Source organism: Hemitrygon akajei, chromosome 16 (genome assembly GCF_048418815.1).
Source record: "Hemitrygon akajei chromosome 16, sHemAka1.3, whole genome shotgun sequence".
NCBI classification, from domain to species: Eukaryota; Metazoa; Chordata; class Chondrichthyes; order Myliobatiformes; family Dasyatidae; genus Hemitrygon; species Hemitrygon akajei.
In genome coordinates this window covers 53,356,030-53,372,660 of record NC_133139.1, presented here as the reverse complement: position 1 = coordinate 53,372,660, position 16,631 = coordinate 53,356,030, and the positions used below count along the sequence as shown (strand labels likewise).

The window sequence follows — 16,631 nt, the reverse complement described above, 5'->3', positions numbered from 1 at the left end:
AACAACAGACAGTTTCACCTCTGCATCAGGGTAGCTCCAAGTAGACGTTACAGCCAGCAGCCTTGGCTGGCTACAGAAGCAACCAGATTCCTACCTAGCTCGGAGTGGCTGACAGCCACCCAGCTGGCCTAGGAAACAGCTGAATCCATACCACAATGACCGCTCCAACTACCACTGGCAAGACTTCCAGAAGCCATGGTTCTCCAACGCAGCCCCAAGGATGGCAATAGCCCATTCTAGCCTTCCACCAGCCATGACAAGACAAAGACCAGACAAGACAAAGACAAGACAAGACAAAGACCAGACAAGACAAAGACAAGACAAAGACTAGGACCAGACAAGACAAGACAAGACAAAGACCAGACAAGACAAAGACAAGACAAGAACCAGACAAGACAAAGACAAAGACAAGACAAGGACCAGACAAGGACCAGACAAGACAAAGACAGAGACAAGGACCAGACAAGACAAAGACCAGACAAGACAAAGACAAGACAAGGACCAGACAAGACAAAGACAAAGACAAGACAAGGACCAGTCAAGACAAAGACAAAGACAAGGACCAGACAAGACAAAGACAAGGAAGAGACAAGACAAAGACATGGACCAGACAAGACAAGACAAGACAAAGACCAGACATGACAAAGACAAGACGAGGACCAGACAAGACAAGACAAGACAAAGACAAAGACCAGACAAAGACAAGGACCAGACAAGACAAAGACAAGACAAAGACAAGACAAGACAAAGACCAGACAAAGACAAGACAAGGACCAGACAAGACAAAGACAAAGACAAGACAAGGACCAGACAAGACAAGACAAGGCAAGGACCAGACAAGACAAAGACAAAGACATGGACCAGACAAGACAAAGACAAAGGCAAGACAAGACAAAGACCAGACAAGACAAAGACAAGACAAGGACCAGACAAGACAAAGACAAGACAAGGACCAGACAAGACAAGACAAGGACCAGACAAGACAAAGACAAAGACAAGACAAAGACAAGGACCAGACAAGACAAAGACAAAGACAAAGACAAGACAAGGACCAGACAAGACAAAGACAAAGACAAGGACCAGACAAGACAAAGACAAGGACCAGACAAGACAAAGACAAGGAAGAGACAAGACAAAGACATGGACCAGACAAGACAAAGACAAAGATAAGACAAAGACAAAGACCAGACAAAGACAAGGACCAGACAAGACAAAGACAAAGACAAGACAAGGACCAGACAAGACAAGACAAGACAAGGACCAGACAAGACAAAGACAAAGACAAGGACCAGACAAGACAAAGACAAAGACAAGGACCAGACAAGACAAAGACAAGGACCAGACAAGACAAAGACAAGACAAGGACCAGACAAGACCAAGACAAGACAAAGACAAGGACCAGACAAGACAAAGACATGGACCAGACAAGACAAGACAAGAAAAAGACCAGACAAGACAAAGACAAGACAAGGACCAGACAAGACAAAGACAAGGACCAGACAAGACAAAGACATGGACCAGACAAGACAAGACAAGATAAGACAAGACAAAGACAAAGACAAAGACAAAGACAAGACAAGACAAGGATCGGACAAGGACAAGACAAGACAAGGACCGGACATGGACAAGACAAGGACCGGACAAGGACTGGACAAGGACCGGACAAGGACAAGATAAGACAAGGACCGGACAAGGACAAGACAAGGACCGGACATGGACAAGACAAGACAAGGATCGGACAAGGACAAGACAAGACAAGGACCGGACATGGACAAGACAAGGACCGGACAAGGACTGGACAAGGACCAGACAAGGACAAGATAAGACAAGGACCGGACAAGGACAAGACAAGGACCGGACAAGGTCTGGACAAGGACAAGACAAGGACCGGACAAGGACGAGACAAGACAAGGACCGGACAAGGACCAGACAAGGACCGGACAAGGGCAAGACAAGACAAGGACAAGACAAGGACAAGACAAGACCGAGACCAAGACCAGGAGAAGACCAAGACAATGACAAGACAAGGACAAGACCAAGACCAAGATAAGGACAAGACCAAGACCAAGACAAGGACAGGACAAGACCAAGACAAGGACAGGACCAAGACCAAGACAAGGACAGGACAAGACCAAGACAAGGACAAGACAAAGACAAGGACAAGACCAAGACAAGGACAGGACAATACCAAGACAAGGACAGGACCAAGACCAAGACAAGGACAGGACAAGACCAAGACAAGGACAAGACAAAGACAAGGACAAGACCAAGACAAGGACAAGACAAAGACAAGGACAAGACCAAGACAAGGACAGGACAATACCAAGACAAGACCAAGACAAGGACAGGACCAAGAGAAGGACAGGACAAGACCAAGACAAGACCAAGACCAAGACCAAGACCAAGACCAAGACCAAGGACAAGGTCAAGGACCAAGACAAGACAAGACAACTCACAAAGAAAACTCTTATAACTACCCCTGATCAATTCACATATTACCAAGTGCAGATTAATATTGTCTCTCAGCACTTTTTCTAATAATTTCAAAACCAATGAACGAAACTTGTAGACATTTTTAAATATTTACTTTTTTAAATATTTAAATATTATTTGTTATTCAACACAGGCAGTAAGGATAAGCTTATCAGGCATATTCTTACTGCCCATGTTGAATAATAGATAGTACAGTATTTGCTGTCCAGCAGTCATCTGGACCTCAACTGTGACCAGTAAACATTTAAAAATCCCTTGCTTAGTAGAGTAGCCTGGGTATATCTCATTTCTTTCTGGGGATGATCCATTTTTATGCCCTCAAACCTGTCCACCTATCCTTAAAACATGATAAAGGATGGTCCTAATTTCCCTCCTAGATGATTGACAATGGAGGCTCTGGTAACATGTCTTAGCTTTATCCTCTTTTGGGGTGGCAAAATGGGAACAGTAGCATTTTGATCGTTGTGGATTGATTTTCCAAGGCTGCCCACTTCATTACCCTCCCTGAGCTCCCATCAGCTTGTGGGACTGTCACACTCAAGGTTCAACATGCCTTACAAACAAGAATGTATTTGCATCTCGCCGTGCAGTAGCTTAGGGCAGTGAGAAGGACGTCAATGTCACTAAGGCTCACAATGAGAAATAGCCTCCTCTTACTTCACCTTGGTCTGATGAGTGAGTGAAGCCTCTGTTGGTCAGCGTCGACCATGAACGTTGCATCCTAGCTGACTATATACTCAATCTTGGGCAGTACGATATGGAGAGCAAGCTGTTGCCCATGCAGCAAGCTCCGCCTCTCTACGCATCTGATGAAGACAAAGGAACGGCAAAGGCCGATACAGTTTGGTATCCGCAGCGACGCAGGAGTTGCCAGTCAGCGTTGAAATCAACATAGGGCCTTAGGGACTCCAGCTCCAGATTTTTTCCTCTGAGATTACTCCAGAAGCCATCCCCATGAGTGGGTATAACCATAAGGCAGTGGAGGTTTGAGATCAGAGTTTCTCTTCTCCTAGGTGAACTGCCAACCATGACAGGCGAGCCCCACCTGCCCAAAGCAATTGGTTTTGAAGGTGCCAGTAACCCGCCTTTGCCCCTTCTTCTGCCAGTAGAAACTCAGCCACACATGAAGGCCGGGAACTGGACTTGGCTGTCAGAGGCTATTTGAGGTGCACGCCATTGGGAGCATTTAATAGGTAGTGGGAGCTTATCCTCATTACCCCCTTCGGCTATAATGACCTTCAGGAACCACCTCGTTCTAAGGAAGAGCGAAAGTGTTTTTATTGTCACAGGTGGGATCATTTAATGGCGGACTGCATGATCCTGCTGAGGCTGTGGTGAACTACATATACCTGTTTGGACACGCCCCCACTGCTGACTGCTCCTGTGGCTCCTCCCACAGACCCCGGTATGAAGGCGATTGGAGCCACAGACCCTTCCTCAGTCTCCAGGATGTTGTGTGATCTTCCAGCCAATAAAAGCCTACCTTAACCCACGTCTCAGAGTTATTGATGGTGCATCAGAGGCGTAAACAGCAGCGGCTGCAGTCGGGCCAGTCTGAATGTGTGGGTCTGATTAAAACTGTCTGTGGTGTTCCTAGGGCATCAGCTGTTGCAGGATGCAGGCCTGATCCTACTATACGCCATTCTGATTTCATGGTCTAGTTTCTGGTAGACCCGGTGACCTGCTGCGCGATACTGCTGCAAGTCTTTTAACCTCTCTGATGCACTGCTTTTGCCTGAGGACACATTTTGTGGGTCACATGTCTCAGTGTAGGGAACTCAGACGGAGTGTTTAAAATTTCCCTACACTCGATCCATTTACAGTCAGACTAGTGAGTGGGTTCGTCATGGTCAGGGTAATGCTTTCGCTACCAGCCGGAGGGGTCACCCTCATCCTGGGCAATAACCTACCTGGTGGGAAGATGCCGCCATGGCCAGAGATGGCAGCTACACCCTTGGATCAAACGAAGAATGAGGAGCTTGCTCGTGATTTCCCCTCCATGTTTCCTGCCTGCCTGACGACTCGTGCTCAGTCCCGCAGACTTGAAGATGCAATGAATCCCTCCGCCTCCTTCTTTGCGCCACCTCAACCTGGCTCAGTCGCAGGGGCTCCGGTAGCGCCGAACTCTGCAGTGAAGGGTCCGAAGGAAATTCCGGCGGGTAGTGTGCAATGCTTGAGTTGCCGGCCGCTCGCAAGCAGCTGATCCTTCCCCCGCTTTATGTTGGTCTGCTGCGAGGAAGAGCGATACAGTCAGGATGCTTACCGTGAGGAAAATGGCACGCTAATGTAAGATGTGTCGAAGGACTTGGGCTGGAGTGCTGTCTTTCAGATTGTGATACACAGTATGAGCTACAGTTAGCGCACGACCAAAACATTCGCAGGACCCATGGGTGTTACTAAAACGTGTAACCACATTTTATGCAATTTCTTTTGGCCCGGAATGAAGTCTGCCGAGCCTGACCATTGCCGAACCTGTGCCTCTTCACTCGATTCCCGAGATGCGAGAGCCGTCCGAGCGAGTGCGGGTGGATTGCACAGGTCTCTTGCCTAAAACTAAGTCGGGGAAGCAGTTTTTGCTGACCGTAATGTGCCTGGCCACCGGTTTTCCCAGCGCAAAATTACCGCCACATTACAATTACAGCACAGAAACAGGCCATCTCAGCCCTTCTAGTCCGTGCCGAACGCTTACTCTCACCTAGTCCCACTGATCCGCACTCAGCCCATAACCCTCCATTCCTTTCCTGTCTATCCAATTTTGCTTTAATGACAATACCGAACCTGCCTCTACCACTTCTGCTGGAAGCTCGTTCCACACAGCTACCACTCTCTGAGTAAAGAAATGCCCCCTCCTGTTACCCTTAAACTTTTGCCCCCTAACTCTCAACTCATGTCCTCTTGTTTGAATCTCCCCTACTCTCAATGGAAAAAGCCTATCCACGTCAACTCTATTTATCCCCCTCATAATTTTAAATGCCTCTATCAAGTCCCCCCTCAGGGCTCCAAAGAATAAAGACCTAACTTGTTCAACCTTTCCCTGTAACTTCGGTGCTGAAACCCAGGTAACATTCTAGTAAATCATCTCTGTACTCTCTCTATTTTGTTGATATCTTTCCTATAATTCGGTGACCAGAACTGTACACAATACTCCAAATTTGGCCTCACCAATGCCTTGCACAATTTTAACATTACATCCCAATTCCTACACTCAATGCTCTGATTTATAAAGGCCTACATACCAAAAGCTTTCTCTTCACCACCCTATCCACATGAGATTCCACCTTCAGGGAACTATGCACCATTATTCCTAGATAACTCTGTTCTACTGCATTCTTCAATGCCCTACCATTTACCATGTATGCCCTGGTATAATTAAAGCCTTGCTGCAGTTCTTCTGCACATTTGGTCTGCCAACCGTTTTCCAGACTGATCGGGGTACCAATTTTATGTCCAGAGTGTTTGCACAGATTATGCACACTTTCAGTCCATCTGAAGGCCTCCAGTGCGTATCACCGCGAATCATAGCGATTCAATCAAAAGCTAAAGCCTACGTTGGGTGTCTGTTGTTTGGAACATGGCAGAGACTGAGACACGGGCATTATTTTTGTACTATTTGCAAAACCGTACATGAGTCCCGAGGATTCAACCCTGCGAATCCTAGGGCATTTGGCATACTGTTAGAGGGCTACTTAAACTACTCAAAGAGCAGCCCTCATCCAATGTATTGGATTTCAGAGAATTCAGAGAACGTCTCTTCTACTGGCTTGTGCGCACGCCGATAAAGCTGTCATAAGGTTGTGCTTCGCTGCTTTGGCCATGGGCTTATGCCCATATTTGCGGCAGCTCTCCAAGATCGCTTTACGTGATTGCTCGCAAACTTTCTGAAACTGACTACATAATTCGTACCCCTGGCCTTAGGCGACAGACCCGTGTGTGTCACATCAGCATGCTAAAGCCGTATTACGATCTCGAGCAGAGAATAGGAGTTCCGCCTTCGGAAGTGGGGACCGCTGGCTCCATTGCTGTCGCTATCTCCATGCTAGTTGACAGCACGGATTAAGATGGCCCCCGAAACGCCCTGGAGCAGCGTGCCAGATTGCAGAGTTCTTCAGTGTTACAGGAGCTCCTTGGTCAGTTGTCACACCTTGATCCCCTGCACTGCAAATCAGCTCTGTTACTATTAATTCAGGATTATCCAGCATTGTTTAACGATGTGCCTACTGGAATGAATGTGTTGGAGCGTGACATTGTTGTGAATGGTGCTAAGCCTGTGAACCCCACCAAAAGAGCACTGATGCAGCAGGAGGCAACCTACCTGCTCAATTATGGGCCAGCCCGTCCTAGCTCTAGTCCGTGGATTTCCCCTGCATCGTGGTGCCCAACAGCGATTGAACTATCCGCTTCTGCACAGTTTATTATGAAAGTAAATCTGTTACGACTGCTGTGTATGATTTCATTGACTTCTTTACCAAGAAGTTTGACAAGAACCAAACTACTCCAGCATAGAAAAGGAATGTCTCTCTGCTTGCACTACAAAACTTCGAAGTTTACGTATTTTCCAGCTCTCTTCCAGTTGTAGTATACACAGACCAGTTTCTTTCTCTTTCTCTCTCGTATGCAGAACAAGAACCAACACCTTATGCGCTACTCTTTGATTGCCTAAAATTATAATATTGATATTCGTTATAAGAAAGAAAGCCTTTCTTTCTCAGTCTATGAGTTAGTGTTATTTTTGTTGTAAAGTCGAGACAAGTTTGTTCTTGTGAGTGGGGGTGTTACGAGCGTGCATTCTGCGTGCCCATGTTTTTTCCTCTGCCTCTCCCTGTCCCTCCCTGATTTAGGTGTGCCGGGCCGCTGTCAGTCTCAATTTAGAGCGCGGCTTGGTCGTGCCTGCTTGTCAAGACAGCTCCATTTAGGATTGGAGAGCGCAATTTAAAGAAGCTGGCCTCCGGGAAGCGGGGGGGGGGGGGGGGAGAGACACACACACCGCTGGGGAGAATCAATAGTTAAAGAATGGCGCTAGTTTCCTTTTTAACAAATTTGTGCCTTCGTGCTGTGACCTGTGTTTTCGTTTTGAAGAATCTGGCTTTTGGATTCCTCCCTAGGATTTGGTTGCCCTGGATCACTTTGGTAAATACTGTAACTATACTGCAAATAGGACCGCTGTGTCTGCCTTGTCCTTTCCCGTCACAAACACAACGTTGAGAGTGGACGTGTTCTTATGTTGCTTCCCCGACACCCCTACAATATGCCAACAGGGGAACGTAACAGTGAACTTCGTTGGTCCTCTTCCCTCCTCCCGCGGTTTCACTCATCTCCTTACCATGGTGGACCATACCACCAGGTAGCCAGAGACCGTCAGATGTGGCTCGGGCGTTCACCACACCTGTCTTACTCTGTTTGGCACCCCATCTTATATTTCCTCTTACCGTGGTCCCCAATTCATATCAGACCTCTGGGCTGCGATGGCCCAGAATCTCGGCGTTAGGTTACACCACACCACGCAGTTCCATAACCTATAAAAAAAAACGGTTTCAGCGCTCCTTCAAGGCAGCTCTGAGGGTTTCCCTGACCGATGAGTATTGACATCATCATTTCCCATGGGTCCTGCTGGGGATCAGAACAGCTCCAAAAAAGGACTCGCAGTGGTCCGCGGCTGATGCCACGACTACCTGGCCAGCCTCCCAACTGTGTTCTACCCTCCTCAGTACTGTACATTCAATTGCTTTTCAACTTTTCCTACCTCCCAGCATGGCGTCCAGCACCCTTGGGTTCCTATTGACCTACATTCCGCCTCGTTTGTTTTCGTCTGCCATGATGCACATTAACATCCCCTGAGGCTCCTTTCGATGGTCCGTTCTGTGTTTTGGACCAGGGAGAAAATACTTTCAACATAGATGAGAGGGGTAAATCAGAACATAATTCTATAGGTCACCTTAAAACAGCCCATCAAGATTTGGAGTATCCTGTGACCATGCCCCTGGCGTCACAACATGACCGTGATCGCAGCACCTGCTGTTCCTCCACCCCTGGAACACAGGACCCGAGCTGGGCGGCTCGTCCGAGATCCAGACAGGCTCACAATGCCGGTTTTAGTGAATTCTGGGGAGGGGCTGTGTAGGGTAACGTAATCGGGTGTACAACCACCGACATTATGCTGATGTTTCGCTTTAAGAGGCTGGTCTGACCTGAAGGAGTTTTAGCGCGCTTTTGTGTTTTGGTTTTGAAGTTCAGCAGTGAAATACGTTCCAGGTTTCATTAAACATAAACACCTCACTTGTTTTATTCTATAGTACCGTATCTCTAAGGTTATAACTGATTCAAGATTGGTGGTAAACAAACTTTGAAGATGCAGACGGGCCTCAGAATTATTTAGATTGGTGGAATGATTAGGCAAATTGATGGCGGATGTCAGAGATTATCTTAGTGGTAAAATTGGGAAAAGGGAAAGTGGAATGGGTCTTGCATGTTCGTGCATATCAGTCGATGAAAGTAAACATGCTGCTAAAGCTCGTGGTTAAGAAGGCAAATGGCGTAAGGATTCGTGCAGGAACAGGAATGATGTCTTACTGCAACTGGACAGCTCTCAGTGATATCACACCTTGAACATTAGCTCCGGTTTTTGTTGTTTGTAACTTCAAAACATTTAACTAATTGCAAGAAGAATACTGAGCGGGGAACGGGAGTCTAACTTCGTGTTTTACTTTAAGCGAGGTATGCACATATCACGTGATAGCGTCATGACGTATGCAATTCACGAGTTTTTACATACTGTATAACCATAACAAATTATATAAACGACAGAGAATGTTTCATCAAACAATATATTTACTAGATCACTCAAATATTACTAAAATATTAAATACACAACACTCCTTGTTTAGCTATAATATTGAGCATGATGGATTTAAAGTACGGAAGAAAGCATTGAACTGGAATGGGTCAAGGACAGTGGAAGCACAGATCAATTGTCTTTGTTTCTGCCATGTGCTTGGAAATGGAGGCTACCATTTTGTGGAACCGTTTTACATACTCCATTTTGTGAGATAGAGTCGCTTTGCTTTCTGTCTTTTAAAGTAGATACAGTGATGCTCCAGGTAATCTGCTGGACTGGAGATAATTTCCAAATGAGATGTTATTTGTGATATAACATAACATGCAGGTTTGTGAATGTTGGGGTTGGTGCCTGCCTGGAGTGATTTGTGCTGGTTACTGAAGAGAACAAAGAGCCATAAATTACCAACTGTCACCTGCTGGGAAGGGGGCAATAAATGGATGCTGGCCTGGAGCAGAGCCAACTAAAAAGGTGTTAAAGGTCAATCGGATGACCTATAGCCAATGATGCTGGAATACAATATTTTAATTGGTAAGGAACAAATATAAAAGCAGACACTTCAAGTGTACTATCAGCGATAACTTTCTCAAGAGACCCACCATTGCAAGAAGAACCCCTATGCCAGGGACTGGGTGAAGAAAGGATCGATCATCTGGCCAAAGGAGATCCCCTCCTTTGGTGTTTAAATTGGAAAATTGGTCTGAGTGAATATTGGTACAGTGCGGACAGTAGAATTCATGTTCAAAGGTGTTGGCCCAGGGTCAACATAGTCACATTGTTGTTTGTACACAGACAATAAAGTATGAGCTTCGATTAATTCTGAGTTGCATAGTGAATTTCCTAACCTAGTTCCATTGATGAACGGTCAGCAATAAACTCCAATTCAATAGCAAATGCATCTCAACTATATACACAGTATACAATTACTCTACAGACATCCACAGCACCGTAAATTTTAAATTGTCTCATTCAGGCCTAAAGATTTAATCACAGTGCAGGATTTCTTACTCTTCTGGATAACATCTTTCCTGACAAGGGAGGTCACTCTGTGTGGCAGCTGAGATTGGAGGCAGAATCTCGGGTTCTCGGGCCTCCTCTGTGGTAGTTGCAGGAGTTGACGCTGGGAATGCAGGAAGTAGTTCTGGGAGCTCTGGTCACCTTTCTTCTCTAGCAATTTTCTCTGCTCTTCTCAACTGATCGATGTGTTGTCTCTAGATGACACCAGACACAATTTCCACTGTATAGGAGAGTGGTCCAGTTCTGTCCTTAATATTTCTGAATACCATATTTTGATCATCTCTATAGTCCCTCGCCAGGACTGCTTGTCCAGGAGTGAAACATCAAACCTTTTTATTTGTGGAACCTTCAACTGGTCTCAGCTGTTTGTCCTGCACACACCTTCTGAGATTGGGATTGACAGGATCCAAGAACGGCATAGCTGGTGAGTTGTTGGTTGTGAAGTGTGCTGCATTGTGATACGGAAACTGCAATGTCTGTGCAGTGTGATGTGCTGACATTGCTTGCAGTGCTTTCTTTAGACTCTGGACAAACCTTTCCATCAAGCTGTTTGTAGCTGAATGTTATGGTGCATATGTAAAATGTCTTATTACATTCTTTTTTAGGAATGACTGAAATGGTTCTGCAACAGTAGTCCATTGTCACTGACTAAGTGTTCTGGAACACCAGTCCTTGAGAATAGGCTTGTCAACATATCGACAGTGTGTGAGGCTGTGGTGAAGGCTATTGTGAACACTTCTGGCCACATTGCAGCTGCATCCACAACTACCAAGAAATCTGTGCCCATGAATGGTCTGGTAAAATCTACATGTATTCTCTGCCAGGATTGTGCAGGCCATTCCCAGGGATGGAGGGTTGCTGTTCTTGGCATCTTCTGCATGTGTTGGCATCCCAAACAGACTGCTCCATCTGCTAATCTATCCCAGGCCATCAGATAAAATTTTGAGCCAATGCTTTTGTCTTCATGATGCCTAGATGACTGGCACATGGCTCCTCTAACACATTAGTGCTCAGCTTGAATGGTACAATAATTCTCAATCCCCACATAAGGCAACCTCCGTCAAGGGCAATGGAGGAATTGGAGTTTCTGCTACATATTCCAGCCATTTTGGATTGCCATGTAGACCTGAGACAATGTGAGGTCTTTTCCAGTTTCCCTTTAGATCATCTCTGCCATAATAGGGAGACTTTCGATTTGTATTATGGAGAATATGTCAGCAGAAGTGTCCTTTTTTTGTAAATTCTTCTGGTACTTCCTTTGTCAAGGATAAATGGGACATCAGCATTTCCATGATTAGTTGTCCTCTTAAATTCAGTCTTCGTGTCCTCCTAGAAACAGAGCCTATCTCTGCATTCATGCTGCTGCTGTCAGTGGAACACCCTTCTGTGGATAGAAAATGGATATTAATGGCTGATGATTGGTAAACAAGGGTAAACTCTCAGCCATGCAAGTACTGGCTAGAAGAGTTTACACCCCAAACTAGACTAAAGGTCTTTCTACCAATCTGTGCGTAATTTCTTTGCAGTGGCAAAGGCTGTTGGGCATTCACTTCCATCACTCTTAATATGTGACATGACTGCAATGATGATGTAAGGCAAGGCGTCACAGGAAAGCTTCATGGATGATGTGGATTATAATGTGTGCATACAGTATTTGACGTCGCCATTTCCTTTAACTTTTTGAAAGCTTTCTCACACTGCTTTGTTCATTGGCATTTCTTCCCAATCTGCAGTTTTGAGCATCTCTGAACGTCTTTCAGAAGGATGAACTCCTGCAAGGGAACAGACCCCAATGGTGTACCGGGTAGGGCTTTCAAAACCTGTGCCAACCAACTGATGGGTGTGTGACATTTTCAATCTCTCATTGCTACAGTTGGAAGTTTGCATCTGTTTCAAAAGGGCAACAAACATGCCAGTGCCCAAGAAGAGCAGTGTGAGCTGCCTTAACGACTGTTGTTCACATCTATGGTGATGATGTGCTTTGAGAGGTTGGTTATGGTCAGAATTAACTCCTGTCTAATCAAGGACCTGGACCACTGCAGTTTGCCTATCGACCCAATAGGTCTTTATGTGGCCTTGGATCTCTCGGACAATATTAATACTAATGTCAAGCTGCTGTTTATTGACTGCAGCTCAGGGTTTAAAGCAATCATTCCTGCAGATCTGATTAAAATCATTAAAAAGCTGTATATCCCTTTGCAATTGAATCTTTGACTTCCTCACTGGAAGACCATAGTCTATACAGTTAAGAAATAACATCTTCATCTTACTGATATTCAACACTGGCACAACTCAAGGATGTGTGTGCTTCACCCACTGCTCTACACCCATGACTGTGTGACTAGGGTCAGCTCAAATACCATCTATAAATTTGATCATGACAGTTATTGTTGACAATTTCAGATGGTGATGAGAGGGCATACAAGACATCAACAACCCTGCACTCAACATCAGTAATACCAAAGAATTGATTGTGGACTTCAGAAAGGGTAAGATGAGAGCATACACACCAATCATCATCAAAGGATTAGAAGTAGAGAGGGTGAGCTATTTCAAGTTACCAGGTATCAACATGGCCCGAACTTATTGATTCTGAAAACTGAAATGATTGACTATCTGGAAGATGCTGCTGAGGAATTGTTGTTTGCTGGTACCACCTTGATCCTTACCTGTATCAATTATGTCATCCAGGTAACACTGAGTGCCTGGGCAGCCTTGCAGAAACTAGTCCATAGCTTTCTGCCAGATTGCAGGCGCAGATGCTACTCTAAAAATAAGCTTATTATAGTGATAAAGCCCTTTGTGAGTGTTTATGGTGAGAAGTACTTTGGACTCTTCTTCCATCTCCATCTGTAGGTAGGCCTCGGCTAAGTCCACTTTGCTGGTGTTTCCCTCCAGAATAGGTCTGTGGAGATATATTTTATCCTGGGCAGAGGGTATTGATGTACTTTCAGTACCATGTTGATGGTGACCTTAAGATCATCACAGATCCATTCTTCTTGGCTACAGGGGCCACTGGCATTGCCCGTGGACTCCACTCTACCTTGGAAAGTATTCTTTCAGCCTCCATGCGATCTAGCTCACTGTCTGCTTTATCACAGATAGTCTAAGGAATCAGATGTGATTTGAAAAACTTGATTATGGCATTTTCATTTAACACTATCTTACCCTTGATATGTTTGAGTTTTCCAATGCCATTCTTGAACACATCCAGTAACTTTCATAATTTGCTTTCATTTGGCTTCACTGCAGGGGATGCGGCATACAAATGGTGGAGTTTTTGCACGAATCATTCACCCACAATGCTGGCCCTAATGTGGCTAGTTGGTGTTGTATTTCATTGTTACAAATGTCATTCCCACAGTTGTCTTTTCTCCAGTCTCAGTTCTTATTTGCATGTCAGCAGGCTTCAGTCAGCATTTTTGAAATACCATTCAAACTTATTTTGTGGAATGACTGAAACAACAGAGCTGGTGTCCAAATCCATTTTAATTAATTTTACATTCATTTCTGGGGTAAGCCGTATTGCTGGTCTATTATTACTTCCACACTGCAGGTCTTAAGGCTACTCAGTCCTGCGTCACTCACGTCATTATCAGATTTTTTCATCAACAGCATGCAGATTTGTGAACTTTTCAGAACTGCAACTTGACTTTTTAGCCTTTTCTCTTCCCTGTGCAGTCCACTTATTTTTGTCACCCTGACATGCTCTTTGTAAGTGTCCTACTTCGTTGCATTTTCTGCAAGTTTCACCTTTAACCGTGGATTGGTCTAATAGCTCCTGCCACAATAGTAACACCATCTGTTTGGCCAGGCAGGTTTATGTTTAAACATTGCAGTTTTGTTCATGCTCATTTTCATTCCTGACTGCAACTCAATTGCTTCTCTGTCTGCTGTTTCCATTGATACAGCAATTTCAACTGCTCCTTTAAATGTCAGTTGTACTTCAGTTAAGAGCCATTTTTGAATGCTTTGTGGTAAGTTTCCACAAATTAAACAATCTCTGAGTGCATCATTAAGCCCATTACCAAACTGATGATGCTCAAACTCTTCAATTCAGCCATATACACTGAAATGGATACCCGTTCTTTTTGATTCTGCTTATTAAACCTAAAGTGCTCTGCAATCAAAGGTGGTTATGTTTTTAAATGTTCCTGCATTACTTTCACAATATTAGCAAAGTCAATTTCTGCTGGCTGGTTTGGTTGGAGTAGTCAAACTCCTAAGCAACCTGTATGCCTTTAGATCCAATTTACTCAGCAAAACTGGTATACCCTATCCTCATTATATGTGTCTTCAGACAATGTGGATTCACAGTTATGCGAGGAGCACTGCTTTCCCGCCAATACAAGTCAGGTGCGTGCGCCTCACAATCTCACTCCCGTCAGTCTCGTATTGGTTTTGGCAAGGTGTGGATGTGCCATCTTGCACTCTTAAACTTTTGTTGATTTTACCTATGGTGCAGTGATTTTGTGCTTGAAATATTTAACTATGCCTCCTAAGCGTCTGATGTCATGTCCTGGGCCATCAGCCAAACAGCAGAGAACCGCTTTAACACTTGAAAAACAAAGTTGGAAATTATAAACAGTGCGGCATCAGGTGAAGGTAACACAGCTCTGGGACGCTACTGCCAGGAATGGAATCTTGCCTTTAAAGTTCTTTTGTTGCTTGACAATGCGCCAGCCCATCCTAAACATTTGGACAGCATTCATCTTAACATCGCTGATTCAACCACTCGGCCAAGGTGTGATCCACATTCAAGGTGTTCTTTTTTTATGGCGAACTATCTCTCAGATGCTGCAAGCAACAGACAATTTTGAAAATCCCAGGAATTTACCAATGGTGAGGGAATTGTAGAAGTCAGAACACTTCGACTGCAAGGAATGCATATAATGAGGATAGGGTGTACTCGCTTCTCATCGGCTATTCCATTTGCTGTAAAATTCTGCTCAATTTGCTCTGTAAACAATTCCCAGTCATCTGTTGCAATGGAACACATCAATCTTTCTAATGCGTCCAGCCATTTTTGCTCTCCTTTTTGTAATGATGTCACTTTTTATGAACCTGTGAATTCTTCTGTTATTGCCTTTTTAAAAATTAACTATTTTGGATGTGCTGCAATGTTTTTTTAACTTGATGGTTCTTGCTGCACTTTAAAAAAATCTTGATTGTCTTGCTGCAATTCAGCAGGTCAGTAGCCATCTCGGGTTGCTTTAAAATGGCTTGCCGCCACTGTTATTAAACTAGTTCAGACACAAAGTACGACTCACATCTCTCAGCTCTCGTTTTCCTTTGAATTTGTTTAATGTTTTGGAATTACAGAACATAACAATTATAGTTTTCATATCGAAGGAGATTTTCTCAACATAGAGAGTGCAGCAAAAGTTCATCAGACTGATTCCTGGGACAGCAGGTTTGATATTGAGGTGCGATTGGGATTATATTCATCAAGAGTTCAGAATAATGAGAGGAGTACTCAATGAAAGTCAGAAATCTTGACAGGAGTGGATAGATTTAGTTATAGGGAAGATTTTCCCAGAACCAGGGGCCAAATACTACATAATGATGCCATTTAAGACTGAAACAAGGAGATTCTTTTTTCACTGTGAAGCAGTTGCGCCAAATAATAAAAGTATTCAATGAACTTGGTGCAGTATTAAAGGCTAAGTGATCAAGATACAGAAAATAGGCGCAGGATACTGAACTTGGATCATATTGGAATGGGTGCAACTGGTTCAAAGGACCAACTAACTTTTGGTAGTCTCTATGTTGGGGAATCATGATGGGGAATCATATATTTATAACTCAGAGTAAATTTTTATGTCTTGCACAGTACTGCTGCGACAAAACAAGAAATGTCACAATACACAAAAGACTCTGCAGATGCTGAAAATCTGGAGGAAGGAACTCAGTTTAAGTCGGCCAAAAACGTCGACTATTTATTCTCATCCATGGATGCTACCTGTCTTATAAATTTCAAGACTTATATCAGTGATGTTAAACCTGAATCTGATTTTTCTTTCAAATTTCTCAAAAATAAAATGTTGCAATCAACAGGCCGGATTGACTCTCAGGCACAGGTCGCGAGAAATAACCGTTCAGACACTGATCAGCAGAGAGTTTTACCCTTAACAGAATTAGGGTAGATCTTTCAAATACAAAAAAAATCACATGCGTAAGGTTGGGGACGCACCTGACAGCTAGTTTTTCAAAGGATTACTAACTGACTCAACCACATCTCAGCCGCCCTCCGCCCACGACATCTTCACACCGGCGCAAGCGCACTGGC

The 16,631-nt window shown here is 44.4% G+C and overlaps 1 long non-coding RNA gene across 1 annotated transcript; it reads right to left on the bottom strand.

Moving 5' to 3' along the window:
• Window positions 1-9,300: 9,300 nt before the first annotated feature.
• On the bottom strand, window positions 9,301-16,616 carry LOC140740051 (uncharacterized). The gene is made up of 2 exons (XR_012101786.1): window positions 16,536-16,616; window positions 9,301-11,726 (listed from the first exon to the last, which is right to left on the bottom strand). It is a non-coding gene; the product is annotated as an uncharacterized lncRNA (long non-coding RNA).
• Between the last annotated feature and the right edge of the window lie 15 nt (window positions 16,617-16,631).